Source organism: Astyanax mexicanus, chromosome 20, assembly GCF_023375975.1.
Source record: "Astyanax mexicanus isolate ESR-SI-001 chromosome 20, AstMex3_surface, whole genome shotgun sequence".
Lineage (NCBI taxonomy): Eukaryota > Metazoa > Chordata > Actinopteri > Characiformes > Acestrorhamphidae > Astyanax > Astyanax mexicanus.
Genome location: NC_064427.1, coordinates 13,845,173 through 13,860,606, shown reverse-complemented (window position 1 = coordinate 13,860,606; position 15,434 = coordinate 13,845,173). Strand labels below are relative to the sequence as shown.

Sequence of the window (15,434 nt, the reverse complement as noted above, 5' to 3'; positions counted from 1 at the left end):
TGCAGTTTGTACAGATAGGTGAGCTTGTGAATCCCATTTTGAACATTTTGTGAGTGGTATAGTGGACTCTATGGATGGTCTTATACTGAATGAGTTGTAAGTTTGTGCTTCTAATCATGTGGTGATTATTGTTGCATACTTGAACCCAGAAATCGGCTTCAGGAGTTAGTAACAGGTATTCTTCCCATTATTTGATGGGCAGGGTAATTGTGAGATTTAATTGAGATAATATTTTATATATTTTAGATAATGCTTTTGTAGTAGTATTAATGTTTATAAACTCTGAGATTGGAAGAGGCAGGTTTAATGTACTTTGATTGATTTTTGAATTTATAAGTGATCGTATCTGGTGGTACTGTAAGAATTGACTTCTCCCGATGTCGTACTACTGTGTTAGTTGTTTGAGTGACATTAAGACGTTGTTGTGATAGATGTGCTTGATGTGTGTTATGCCTTTCTCAATCCAAGGTGAGTAGTTTAATGTTTTTTTATTGATGATGAAGTCTGGGTTTTTCCATATGGGGGAATGTGTGGTTGGTGAGATTACAGAATTTGTTATCTTGTGAAATTTTCTGTCAGAGGAAAGCTGTCAGAGTTGCTGCCGCTGTTAGACTGTTAAAGCAAGGGTGTTTTTTAATTTATTGGCTGATAAATGGCAAGTCTGATACAGGAATATCTTTGCATAAAGTTTGCTCTACGTCAATCCAAGATTTGTCCATACTATTGGGTTTAATCCATTTTAGAATGTATTGGAGCTGATTTGCTAGGAAGTAATTGTGAAAAATTGGTGCTTCTAGACCTCCATGAGATTTTGAATTCTGCAGTGTGGTGAGTTTTATCCTAGGAGGTTTATTTTTCCAATATAATTGTGTTAGACTAGTATTCAGAGACTGAAACCAAGTGTTTGGGGGTTGAGTAGGAATCATTGAGAATAAGTACCGTATTTTTCGGACTATAAGGCGCACCGTATTATAAGACGCACTATCAAAGAACGCCTATTTTCTGCTATTTTTCCATACATAGGGCGCATCGCATTATAAGGCGCGTTAAGTGACACTAGAAAGGGTGCCTATATCAAAGTGAACAGGGGTGGCGCCATGTTTCCCTTCCCCCACCGGGGGTGGTCTCTTGCCGGTGGAGCGTCTCAGTATACAAATCTAGCTCTTTCAAAGTCAAACGAGTGCTGGATATTAATCTACACAGATTCCTCTCCTGAAAACTGTTTATTTGGGTGAATAACGTGCTTCAGTTTATTTACAGTAAGCTTAGATTTCCAGATGTCCACTAAGGCTTGCTGCACCAGCGTTAGCATAGCTATCCGCTAGCATGCTAGCTAGTCACCTAAACTAGTAAAGTTAACCCAAACTTAAACGACAGCATTACACTGAGTAATCCTGCGTGTTCTGGTAAAACAGTGAGATATTAGCTAGCGATTCGTCCCCCCTAGCTTGTTTTAACACGGTAAACAAGCAGATTACAGGCTGATAAAACTCACCTCTGAGAGAGTTAGCGCTTAGCATCTAGCTAATGCTAGCCAGGCAAAGCAGCACAGACTTACAGGCCGATAACTCACCTCTGAAAGGTGAACGCTTAGCGATTAGCATCTAACTCTAATAATACTGCTCCAGCAGTATTAAAAGTACTAAATTTAGATAATACTGATCTCTGAACAGTGAAAAAGCTAGCTAGCTAAGCGGTTGGCATCTAGCTAATGCTATTGCTGCTCCAGCCTCGGAGTGGCACGGCTCTGCACGCAGTGTGTGTTTACCGCTCCTTACACCTGACGGGTAAAATTTAGATAATACTGATCTCTGAACAGTGAATAAGCTAGCTAATGCTAATTGCTGCTCCAGCCTCGGAGCTGCACGGCTCTGGACTCTGTATAGCACTGAAACTCTGTATAACGCTGCACGGAGTGTGTGTTTACTGCTCCTTACAACCTGACGAGTAAAATTTAGATAATACTGATCTCTGAACAGTGAATAAGCTAGCTAGCTTAGCGGTTAGCATCTAGCTAATGCTATTGCTGCTCCAGCCTCGGAGCTGCACGGCTCTGGACTCTGTATAGCACTGAAACTCTCTATAACGCTGCACGGAGTGTGTGTTTACTGCTCCTTACAACCTGACGAGTAAAATCCATACAAAAGGCGCACCGTATTATAAGACGCACTGTCAATTTTTGTGAAAATTAAAAGTTTTTAAGTGCGCCTTATAGTCCGAAAAATACGGTAATTTATTTTTGATTGTAGCTATTCTGCCAATGAGTGATATGGAAAGTGTTGTCCAACGATTGAGGTCATCACTTATTGTTTTGGTTAATGGCTTGAAGTTAAGTTTGAACAACTCTGACAGTTGGGGGAAAACTCTAACACCCAGATATGTGATATAATTTGTGCACATGGGGATGGGTATTATTTTAAATTTTTCATCAGTTTATTCATGTTTATTGGAAGAACTGTGGATTTTGACCAGTTGATAGAATAGTCTGATATTTTTGAATACTTTTCAATTGTTTGGATGGTTTCTGCTATTGAGATATCTGGTTTCTGTAGAAATAGTAAGATATCGTCTGCATAAAGACTGATTTTGTGTTCCATGCTTGGTGTTTTAATTCCCTTAATATTTGTATTTTGTCGTATAGTTGCTGCTAGTGGTTCTATAAAGATGGAAAATGTCTTTGTCTAGTCCCCCGGTGTGGTGTGAAGGGTTGTGATATTACCCCGTTGGTGTTGACTGTGGCCTTAGGTGCAGTGTACAAAATCGTAATCCAATTAATAAATGATTCTCCAAACCCAAATTTGTGCAGTGTGGTGAATAGGAATTTCCAGTTTACTCTGTCAAAGGCTTTTTCTGCATCTAGAGTAACAACTGCTCTTGGTATTTTTTGGTGAGAAGTGTAATCAATTATGTTCAGTAATCTGCTCATGTTAGTTGAGGAATGTTGACCTTGGAGAAACCCAGTTTAATCAGAATGTATTAGGTTATGAATTACTGTTTGGATTCTATTGGCTAGTGCTTTACTTATGATTGTTGTGTCTGTATTCATTAAAGATAACGGCCTGTAACTGGAGGGTAGAGTGGCATCTTTGTTTGGTTTAAGATGGAGGGAGATGATTGCAGTTTTCATGTTGGTTGGAAGTTTTGCATTTTGTTTAATTTCTGAGCTCATTCTATTGAATAACGGAGATAGAGATGGCCAGAAGTGTTTGTAGAAGTGCTTTGTTGTTGGGCATTTGTTTTAGGGCTTTTTGGATCTCTTCTTGTGATAATGGTAGTTCGAGTGTGTTTTTTTTTGTTCGTTAATTAGGGGTTCGAGCACGCAGTTCTAGAAACCCTATTGTAATTGTTCTGATTATTATTCTTATTCTTTATCTGCCATAGAAGTGATCGGGCAGAAGAAACCGTAATGCCTACAGGGCTGAGACTTGGTCGTATGGTAGTACTTTACACCGCTACTCAGATTCAAAAGATGAGCCCGATCGGCCTCATGGGGGCGCAATGCAGAAGCTAAACGCGTTAGACCTCGTAACTACCACGCCCTGATAACTAGAGCAAAATTTATTTCGTTATATGATTCCTTGGTTTATGGCAAATCAAAAAGGTAAATGGAACCACTAATCTCCGCCCACTTAGGTTTTTTGCTGTTTAGCATAAAATGTAAAACCTACTTTTGCGAACTAGTCTGTGGATTTTTGACCAATCCTGACATGTTTGGTGTTAAACAACTCAGCAGAATCCCACCCTCAATAATTATCGAAAAAATCTTGAAATTTGTAAACAATATGGCTGCCATATGCTAATTAATCTTATCGTGGCACACCAAAATTTACAGCTGTAACTTTTGAAAGCTTAAACCGACACTAATGCCACTTTAGATCTTTGATCCTAACATGATTCTGAGGTAGCCTGTCAATCTGGGTAGACATACGCCCCCAGGGGGCGGAGCCAACTCTAAAAATCTGTTTCTCAGAAACCGTACAAGCTATCAAGATCTCGTTTGACATGAATCATCTGTGGCCTATGTCCTAATGGACTACCAAAGGAAAATTTGATATGTACATTTTTGTGGTCGCTATTAGCCAATCAGATTCCAGCAAGCTTTTGACAGGCTAAACAATCACCAATCAGGACGACATTTATACTGTACATGTATATGAGAGCCTTCTATCATTTATTAAAATATGGCGTTGATTGGCCTCTAGGGGGCGCTATATCAGAAAATCAGTTATATCTGAATGTACGTGTGGCCCAGGCATATGATTCTTTTTAAGTTGTATGCTCTGCTGTAGCCTTTACAAATTTGTAATTACATGTCTTTACCAAAAATGCATTGTTTTGCATCAGTGGCTAGTAGAGTAAAAATCACACTTTTTGAACTAGTCCTTGGATATTCAACCAATCAAATCAACTTTGGTCTTGATGCAATCTTGAGACCGTGTAGGTAAATAATTATTGAAAAAAATTTGGCATTTTGACTTTTTGTGTGCCCAACACCTTGATCAAACATGTACGTGAAAAAATAACATGTACGTTATTTCGCCAAAACTCTGTCAATGTTTGCGGCATGTCAAAAATATTTAAGGCACTCATTAACAATGACATTTTAAGTACATCTGCCAAGAATGAGCCAAATAAGCCTTGAGTAGGCTCTACAGTGACAAATTAACTATTTTCAATTAATTCTATTTATCGCTATTTTCAAACCTAAATGGACAGAAGACATGAACCTTTAACCCTATCAATACACAAATTCATACACATATAGACTGCTATTTTGATCTTGACTGCAAATTGTCAGTCAAATCGGACATGTTTTCCCTCTACAACGGCTGGAAATCTACAGTGATTTTGCTGAATTACCGCTTTTTTCAAACCTAAACAGACAGAAGACAGGAAGCTTTGACCCTATTGACACACAAATTTACATACATATATAGACTAATATTGTGATCTTGAATGCAATTTTGAGCCAAATCGGATATGTTTTGCCTCTAATATGACCAAAAAGCAACAATGATTTTGCAGGCCCCAAACCGAATTTATCACTTTTTACAAACATAAATGGACAGAAGTCAGGAACCTTTGACCCCATCAACACACAAATTTACAGACATATATATATATATATATATATATATATATATATATATATATATATATATATATATATATATATATATATATATATATATATAGACCACTTGATCATGACTACCAATTTGGAGCCAAATTGGACTTTTCTTCTCTCTGTAATAAATAGAAATTCACTGATAGAAACATTTTTCTCTTACTGATAGACACTCAGCAGGTTATATATGGTCTCTTGCTGCGCTCTGGTGGTCATTTGGTGAAACTGCTACAGGTTAATAATTCTTAATTAAAGCTCTACTGATCTTGCTGGTCTTGCTGGTTGAACATCTTTATCCTTCTTGGTCATGCTGGTCAGCCACCTTGGTCATTCTTGTTATTGCTCCACCCACTTAAGTTTTTTGCAAATTTGCATAATATGCAAAAGCTACTTTTGAGAACTTGTCCTTGGCTTGTTGACCAATCATGACATGTTTGGTGTCAAACAGCTCAGCGGAGCTTACTCCTCAATAATTATTTAAAAAGTCTTTAAATTTGTAAACAGTATGGCTGCCATATGCAAATTGATTCTACCATGGTGCAGCAAAATGTCTTCTAACACTTATAACTTTTGAATGCTTAAGCTGACATTAATACCACTTCAGTTCTTTGATCATTACATGATTCTCAGATACCCCGTCAGGGTATCAGAGCCAATGCTAGATAGCTGTTTCTCTAGAACCATACAAGCTATCAAGCTCAGCCTTGGCAGTTATCATCTATTGTCCATGCACTAATGGTACACCAAAGGAAAATTTGATATGTACACTTTTGTGGTCACTGTTAGCCAATCACATTCCAGCAAGCTTTTGACAGGCTGAATGTTAATCAGGTCAGAACTAATACACTATATGTGGGTTATTTTTATGTGCCCTTTTATGCCTCACTGCTAGGCTCTCAGCAGGATAAATGTGGTTTGTATTTTTCAATTTAAGAGCTGGAGTTGTTTTACCAAATGCCCACTAGAGTGCAGCAAGACACCACATACAACCTGATGAACACAACAGCTCAATTTATCAATGCTTTTCAACTAGTTTACTCACACCACTCATCTAGCATTGTCATTATGGTCTTCATGGTCACACTGGTCACCCACCTTGGTTATGCTGGCCATCCAGCTTGGTCATGCTGGTCATTCAGATTGGTCATTATGGTCCTGCTGGTCATTCAGCTTTGTCATCATAGTAATGGTGGTCATCCAGATTGGTCATAATGGCCAACCACCTTTGCCATGCTGGTCATCCAGTTTGGTCATTATGGTCTTTCAGCTTGGTCAATATGGTCAACAAGTTTGTTCATGCTGATCATACTGACCAACCAGCTTTGTCATTCTGGTCATGCTGGTCATCCAGATTAGTCATGCTGGTAATCTAGCTTGGTCTTTATGGTCATGCTGGTCATCCTCATCCAGTTTGGTGATGCCGGTCAACCAGCAACATGTTTTAAGCCTAACTGGCCTCCAGGGGCCTCTTTGCCTGTAATGCTCGGACCCCGTAAATCGCTGCTTGCGGCTATATATTTTTATTATTATTATTCTTATTATTATTATTATTATTATTATTGTTGTTATTGTTATGTATTGTATGCCAATTCTGTTGTATATTTACATTTTCTCTCGTTTAAAAATAAATTAGGGTCTTGCGCTTTTAATTTTTTTCTACTGAGAGAATGTAACTATGTTTCATAGAGATTTTTGGCAGAAGTTAATATAAACGTCAGGACATGTGGTCTTACTGTTAACTACATATGAACAGGAGTCAGGTTAGATCAGTGTTTCTTAACCCTGTTCTTAAATATTCTACTGCATACTCCCACTGTTCTGCATATTCTACAGCTTTCTCTGTTTGAAGGCACTTAATAAAGTAAGTGGTGGTATGATGTGTGTAATAAACTGCTGGATATACACAATGATTAATTTAGGATCCATAGGGGGCTAAGAGATTTTAACAGGTAAACTCAATAAATGATTGTTTTTTAGCTGCTCAGTTGGATCTGATTAAGGATTAAGAAACTGCTTTAAACTACTTACATTGCTCAGTGTTGTACTAAATTCTCTCTATCCCCTACATCCAGCTTCTAGCTGACTAGTTAGCTAAATGAATTGTCGTTCATTATAGCTCACAGTAAGTCCTGTAATCCTAAATTAAATTAAAATTAAATAAACAGTTTGAAAATGAAATAGTGATTAGCTGATGAGGTACAGGGCAAGTTGAACATTACATATATCGTTTTTTTTTCTTTAACTTTGACTCCCAATCTAGGTAAATCCAAAGTTAAGCTAACTCATTAACACAGCTGCAGTTTATTAATCACAGTGGGTTTAAACTGTGGGCTGATTCAGAGACGTGTATTTTTAACCAGCTATCAGAAACATATCATCACAGTTTACGTGATTAGATACCATTACCTTTCTTTTAGAAAAAAAAAATCGCCATATATCCAGATATCCAGATTGGCTGTTTCTCCTGAGAGGTGGAACCTAATTCCTGAACCGGCTCCCTGATTGGGCCGGGCTGTCTCCTTATTAATAGTACTGCTGAGCTGAGCGAAACGATATCATTTTTGGGGGGGACAAATACACCTGTTTCACATCCCCCCCGGTTCCTACACCAATGAGTAGTAGAACTGGTATGCATTTTTCACATACTGCCATACTGCTAGAGATGCTGCGTAGCACTGTGCACCACCACAGTTTGCTGGCTAACGCTAGCCAATTAGCATAACAAGCTAACACGTTGTAGTGACGGCAACCTAGTTCAGCTGTATAAGGGTCAATGACGTGACGCCTAAATTTTGTGTACAACCATATTTTTTCCAATTACAAAAAGGTTTAAATGCATAAAAAGTTGTCATAGATATGTAGTCTCTCTCTCACATTTGTACTTACTTTAACTTATTAAAATAATTTGTTCATCAGAAAGTTTTGGTTATTTAAAGTGTCAAAATATCATGTGGTGCGACCGTCCCAGCATGACTACTGTTTTGGAAACTTCTTTAAAATTACTCCTAACCTATATATTTTATTTTTTTGCCCTTTTAAGCATGATTTTCAAAGTGTTTTTTAGTCCTGTACAAAATTGCAAAACATTTGTAATTTTATTTCCATCGTAATATACAAGCAAAATTTGTCCCATAATCTCCATTTTATAGAATATTATGTCAGGCGACCATCAAGAAACTACTACTTTGGGACCTTTAGGTAAAAACCAATTTAAATACAGGAAGTTGCATCATTTACCAGTTTGCCAGGGACCTGTGGAAGCTGCAAGCATGTTTGTAACTCTCTCTCAAATTTGATGAAAAATAACCTTTTTAACGGCTGGTATGTAGTTGCCACATTTGGATATCATGTGGTATGACCTCAAAAAAATAATGAATATTAAGTTATTTCTACAAATATATATTTTGATTATAAATTTCATAGTGACAATTTGTGGGAAGTTAGCTAATTTTGTTAAAGTGGCCAATTCTCTGCCTGTAAATTCTGACTGAACTTAAAAACATCATGTGGTGCGACCAAATATCATATGGTGTGACCATTGCAGAGTGTTTTCCATGATAGATATATGGGCTAGATTGTCACTTTTATATTTAATTGATGACATGTACACACACAATACTATATTTTAGTATTTCTTTGGAAAATATTTTAATACAATTTGAGTCATTTTGAGTCAAAATTACAGATAATGTTTAAACTTTGTAAAATATAATTATAAAAATGCAAAACAAAAATCAAGCATGTCTTTTAACTTTTATGTGTTTCTTTACAACTGTTAATCTAATTTACCAGATGCCACTGTCAAGCAGAGTAAAAACCGCTCGCCATAATTCTAATCCCGCAGCAATTAGACTTGAGATGTGATGCTAGCCAAAAAATCAGGGTCAACTATTACTTGCTATCGAGAGCACTCAGAAATATGATGTAATGATTCAAGGGCAAATTAACCATTGTTAGAGGCATCTTAAAATTCACCAGGTTTTTCCTCAGATGATGCACAAATTAGTTATAGGGAGGTGTAGAGCTGGGCAATATGGCCCCCCAAAAATGTTTTATTCGATTTTAAAAACAAAAAATTAAACTACAGATATTAAAGAAATGGTTAAAACTAGTTCTTATTTATATTGTTTTTACTTAAATTTCCCGTTAGTGGTAAAGTGCAACTAGAAACAAGCAAAAAACAATTGCAAACATTTAGAACATTTAGTAACTTTTAAAAAGCTTTCTCCAACATAGTTTATGTACTGACACAATGCACCCTCAAACCTGGTTTATTCAATTCTAGAATTAAATGTCCTTAATAAAGCCATAATATTTGCTGCACTTACAACAAATCATAACACTTATGTTTTACACATATTACAGTGTGATGAGATTTTTGTAAACAAAAACAAACTAAAAAAAAAACTTCATGAAACATTGGTGTTCATGACAAATCTTTTGATATTTTAATTGAATCTGGTTTAAATCAGGGCTTCGAGTTGTCCGGCAGGCTAAGCGCTGCCATAATTATCAGGAGATTGCCAGTTCAAATCCCAGTCATGCAGCTTGCCATCAGCTGCTGGAGCCATGAGAGAGTGGGTACCGTAGATGGTGCTCTTTCCCCTCATCCCTCCTAGGGTGATGTGAATCAGCACAACACTGCATCTGTGAACTAATGTATCATAACAAAGTCGTGTTAGAGTGTTAGCACTGTGATGCTACTCGGGAAAAAAAAAAGAGGCGGAGTCTGACTTCACATGTGTCGGAGGAGGCGTGTGCTAATCTTCATCCTCCTTATGTTGGGGCATCACAAGTAATAGGGGAAGCCCACCCACTTACTGGGAAGATATTATTGGTCAATTTTACTGTCATTTGACACTGGAATCGGGCTGAATTACACCTCCCTGGCCCTCTGTAAATTAACAGCAGGCCCACTAACCTTCAGCAGAGGCATCACAGGGTGAGGGGGGAGACAGGGGGGAGGAGGAGACAACAGTTTTACTTTTCATCCCCTCACGTCCCAACACAAATTGAATAGACACGTTTGAATAATTATCTTTTATTTTTGTAATTGTTTAGATGCTGAATGCCAACCATAAGTAGAATTTTTTAGGCCCTCTGAGAAGGCGTGGAGGGCCAAGACGTTTACCCACTGAGTTTGTGTTATTTTGTTTGTTTTCGTTAATAATGATACTATGGATAAAGTTTACATGAGCCGGTTTTTAATATGACTTGCCATGGTAAAAGTTACTGAACAAGTGGTTGTGTAGATTCAGTCTGCCAAACTTGGCAACCCGAGTTAGCTTTGTGTCTGGGGAGGGGTGGACAGGGCAGACAACAGCTCGCTCTTATTTTCATACTGAATGTAACTTTAAGGTCAGTGGTAGTGATTTAATAATAAGAAAGAGACTGGTCGAAAATGGTCTCCATGGGAAAGTCTTAAGGCAAAAACACTGCTGATCAAAAGGAACACAATGGCCCATCTCACATTTGCCCAAACATTTTTTGATAATCCCCAGGATTTTGGTTAAATATTTTTTGGACTGACGTGACACAAGTGGAACTTTATGGAAGGTGTGTGTCCCGTTATATCTGCAATAAAACGAACACATAATTTCAGAAAAAGACTGAGCATAAAACACTGTTGTGGTGTGATGGTCTGGGGCTGCTTTGCTGCTTCAGGGCCTAAACAACTTGCTGTCATAAATTGAACCAGGAATTCTGCTGTTTACCAGACAATCCTGAAGGGGAATGTCTGGCCATCTGTTTGTGACCTCGAGCTCAGATGTACTTGGGTTTTGCAGCAGCACAATGATCCAAAGCACACAAATAAGTCCATCTGTAAATGGCTTAAAAAAACAAAACAAAATTAAGGTTATGGATTGGCGTAGTCAAAGTCTGATGCTGTGGCAAGATCTTAAACAGGCTGTTCATGCTGGAAATCCCTCCAGTGTGGCTGAATTAAACCAATTCTGTAAAGAAAAGTGGGATAAATTTCTCCACAGGGATGTGAAAGAATCATTGCCATGTTGTTAAAGCTTTAATTGCAGTTGTTGGTGCCAAGGGTGGCACAAACAAGTTATTAGGTAATGGGGGCAAATTCTTTTCTTTTAATAAATAAAATTATCATCTAAAAAGGTATTTTTATATTAACTCAAGTTATATTTGTCTGATATCAATGTTTGATAATCAGAAAAATATATGTATGACAAAAAGCAAAAACAAAAGAAATCTTGTTGGGGTGCAAATACTTTTTCACGCCACAGTATATGGCCAACTTCACAATGTCCTGTCACATATTAGAGCTTAAATATTTGGTACATATAAAGAAAAAAAGCGAAATAACATACAAAATGAAGAGACTCTAGACTGGAGTCATTTTCCGCACATCCTACTCGATTGCCTGCTTACCAGTGCCCCCAATTCTGGGCACTTTTGAATGGATTCCTATGGGGAAAAACTGAGGGGTGCCGAGTTGTCCAGCGGTCTAAAGTGCTGCTAATATGTTCGGGAGATCACTGGTTTGAATCCTGTTCATTTAGCTTGCCATCAGCTGCAGAAACCCTGAGAGTGTGATTGGCCATGTTCTCTCTGGGTGGATAGATGGCACTCTTTCCCTTAATCACTCCAAAGCGTGATGTCGCTCAGCACAAGGTGTCTGTGAGCTAATGTATCAGAACTGAGTTGTTGCGCTTTCCTCCAAGCGCCTACATCAGGACTACACTCACTGGCCACTTTATTAGGTACACCTGCCTAACTGCTCATTAATCAAATGTCGAATCAGCCAATCACATGGCAGCAACACAATGCATGTAGACATAGCCTAGATGACCTGCTGCAGTTCAAACCGAGCATCAGAATGCGGAAGAAAGGTGCTTTAAGTGACTTTGAGTGTGGCGTACTTGGTATGGTATTTTGGAAACTGCTAAACGTTTGGGATTTTCACACACAACCATTTCTAGGGTTTACAGAGAATGGTCAAAAAAAGAAAATATCCAGTGAGGGGCATCATCTCGGACAGTTTTTTTTTTTTTATATAACCATGACAGTTAGTTCACTGTACTCGAATGGCCTCATCAGCCGCCAAATCTGCAGCAACTGCGGGATGCTGTTATGTCAATATGGACCAGACTCTGATGAATGTTTCCAGAATCTTGTTACATTTATGCCATGAAGCATTAAGGCAGTTCTGAAGGCAAAAAGGGTCCAACCAGGTACTAGCAAGGTGTACCTAATAAAGTGTCCATTGAGTGTATGTCTTGACCCCCAGATTAAGCACCCCTGCTTTAAAAAAAAACAAAAAAAAAAAAACCCTTGGATTAACCCAATACCATGTTACTGGATTGGATCAGGGCACACTTATTGTAAACTGAATACCGTAGTTTCCGGGCTATTGAGCGCTTCTGAATGTAAGCTGCACCCACTAATTAAAAAAATTGTACATATACAGATCGCACCTGCATATAAGCCACACTTTTTTTTATCAAAGAGGCTGAATACACAAATTATGTACCACAACAGTGCTGCGACATGGCTGATTAAAAAAAATAAAAATATAGCAAATCAGCGTACCAGGCAAACTCACAAGAGTAAAGTAGTAATATATAAAGGGAAAAGTAGATTAATTATTTGTGCTGCCAATTTAAGAAGCTCGGAGGGAAAGGAGCATTTTCTGCTCTTGATCTGTTAACAGGGCTGCTGTGATCATAATTAGTTATCTACATTTATAACCTGCTGCTTATTGATGCTCTATTGTTAGTTAGATAATACAGTGTCCAGATTTAGCTGTGCAGGCGTCACTACAGGTAGCCTAGCTTATATTGCGCTTTGGCACGCCCACCACAAGATGCCTCCTGTGGCAGTAGAGCATGTTGGTTTACAGGGTAAACAAATGTAATTGTAACATGTAGGTCATTAATATCATGATATTGTACTAAAAACAGTTATCTTTTATAGAATTAATTTGTAAGGCCTACTTTATATTAGAATTAATATAAGGCCTACAAATACTAATATAAATTCTGCACATTTCGTGAGAAATCACATATGGGTCCAACTTTCACCGGTTTCTAATATCATCTAATATCATGATATTGTACTAAGAACAGTTATCCTTTCATAGAATTAATTTGTAGGCCTAATATAAATTTATGGGACAGTGAAAATGGTATTGTTAAATGTAATAATAAAAAAAAAACAGTTACAAAGAGAATGAAAGCTTAACAGGCAGCAGCGGAATACATCTGCAAAGCACTGCAGACCTAGGAGACATCTTGCAGTGTGGGTGCCGAAGGCTAGGCACTAGAGCATTAATAAGCAGCAGGTTATAAATGTAGATGGAAATCACAGTGGCCCTGTAACTGATCTTTCCTTTCTCTCCAATTGCTGGCAGCCCAAGTAATTAGGGTCCGAGCACCGAAGGCACAGTCGAATCTTGCACCGTTACAAAGCCCTATTGTTTTTGGTCCGTTTATTATTATTATTATTATTATTATTATTATTATTATTATGCCCCATTTTTGAGGCATTTCCGATAGACAAAAAATACACACATTTTGGCACAGGCCTCAATCTCGGCAAAATTTTTAAAGTTCCATAGAGCATGGACTTGGGCATGGTTGAGGAGCTCCATAGCCCTCAAACGTCGGCAGTGGCCGGGATGAATGTTCAAAAACTCATCAAACTTTATAGGCCTACTTGACTTAGGCTGTACTTTGATCTTCAATTGAAATTTTGTACCTTCGTGTTTCATCAGCTCTCTAGCACCACCTATTTCATTTGACATTTATGGAAAGCTCACAGCCTCTTGAAAATTGGCAGATTCAATAAGGACTCAAAATGATTTTTAATTATTTTGTCATTTTTGTCGTGTGTAGCTAGATGACTCTACAGCGCCCTTATTTGTTTCAGATAATAAATTAGCTGTAGCCTTTTAAAAAAATACTCCAATATTCTTGATTTTTGGTAGAGGCATAGATTCTATGATCCTTTACATATTACCTATTGGCATGTACTAGCTCCGCCCAAACAGGAAGTCGGCCATATTGGAATTTGTAGAATTTTTACACATTTTTCACAAACTCATTCTAACTCCTCCTAGAGTCTTCGTCAGATTATATCTTAATTGGGGCTGGACAGGCGTACGTGGTGATGAATTGCAAGGAATAGTTGATAGCTTAAACGATGATGTAATGGCGGGCAATTAATTTAATGGAGACGCAATACTAAACCAAATAGAAACATTAGCATGGTCAGAACACGGCTGCTTGAAAATTCTTGAAACTTTACAGAAACATAATAGACATCTTTACACACATTGTCACCATTGGTATGATTTACTCCGCCCAACAGGAAGTCGGCCATTTTGAAATATGTGCATTTTACACACATTTTTTGCATACTTTGTTGAACTCCTCCTAGGGAATTTGTTGAATACTCTTGATATTTGTCAGCAATAACACACCTGATGCTAAGTTGCGAAGGAATAGTCGACATCTTAAACGAGGACAAATGGCGGACAGTTGAAGTACTTAAGATGCTCCATGAAAACAGGAAGTGAATACATCTTGGTGTTGGTATTTGTTTGAGGAGGTTTCAATGAATGAAAACTCACAAAATTTTACAGGCCTGATTTAGTTACGCTGTCCTTTGATCTGAAATTTAAATTTTATATATACGTATTTCATCGGCTCTGTAGCGCCACCTAGGATTCAACGCATATTTGACATTGCGGGAATGCCAGAAAACTCTTAAACTGCACATTTCATGAGAAATCACATATGGGTAATTATTAATTAATCTCATACAGTGGTATGAAAAAGTTTGGGCACAGCAGATAATTTTCCTTTATATATCATTTGTTGTTTGGATCAGAAATTTCAGTTAAATATATCAAATAGCAGACGAACACAGTGATATTTGAGAAGTGAAATGAAGTTTATAGGATTTACAGAAAGTGTGCAAAATTAGGCAGGTGCATACATTTGGGCGCCCTTGTTGTTTTATTGATTTGAATAATTTTAGCACTTATTATTGGAAAATAAAATGTGTTTTGTAAGCTCATTGACCCTTGACCCTCATGTGCAAGTTTTTTTCCTTTTTTGCATCTTCTCTGAAGAGTGGGCATGAAATTTTGTTTAACAAACACTTTCTATAAATCCTATTAATTTTACTTCTCTGTGTTCGTCTGCTGTATGGTATATATTTAACTGAAATTGCTAAACTGTACAACCAAGAAAAATTATAAAAAATATCTGGGGCACCCAACTTTATTATTGTAATATTGCGTCTTGATTTTTGAGGTCAAGAGTGCGCTGGCGTACTT

General features: G+C 37.6%; 1 protein-coding gene across 4 annotated transcripts in view; it reads left to right on the top strand.

Annotated features, from left to right (window-relative positions):
• The window catches only part of ints2 (integrator complex subunit 2), a 70,786-nt gene that overhangs the window by 26,142 nt on the left and 29,210 nt on the right, over positions 1-15,434 (top strand). The gene's annotated exons all lie outside the window — the stretch shown is intronic.